The sequence below is a fragment of the Penaeus monodon genome, chromosome 23 (assembly GCF_015228065.2).
Source record: "Penaeus monodon isolate SGIC_2016 chromosome 23, NSTDA_Pmon_1, whole genome shotgun sequence".
NCBI lineage: Eukaryota > Metazoa > Arthropoda > Malacostraca > Decapoda > Penaeidae > Penaeus > Penaeus monodon.
In genome coordinates this window covers 6,786,334-6,786,828 of record NC_051408.1, presented here as the reverse complement: position 1 = coordinate 6,786,828, position 495 = coordinate 6,786,334, and positions in this window count along the sequence as shown.

Below are 495 nucleotides of genomic sequence, written 5' to 3'. Positions count from 1 at the left end.
GAAATATGAACGTTAAAAAGTCCCGAGTTACTTTGATTTACGTTGCAAGTCAGTAAACAAGAAAAGAAAAAAAAAGATAAAGGGTTGATCATTTTCATTTTTTATATTTCCTTTGCATAAGGCAAAAAACAAGGCAAATAAAGACAAATACAAGAAGGAACAAGTGAGAAATAGAGAATTGTTCTTGATGTCTGTTAACTTTAATTTTATATTCTGGTAACCTTTTACAGGTTCAGTTTCCATGAACTTTTGTAGACGTATTTGCATTTTCTTTCCATAAATAATTTAGCTACAGGGATCTCAGTATTTATAGCTGTAGCACATTTTCACATATTTGTGTTAATTGTGTGATTGATCGATATGTCATTGACATTGTAATGATTGTATATGTAGGTATTATTGATGTCACTATCCTCATTACATTTCGTATGTATTCATGATATGGAAATTTCACTTCATATACACCGAAATTCTGTGTCAATCTATTTACTGTAA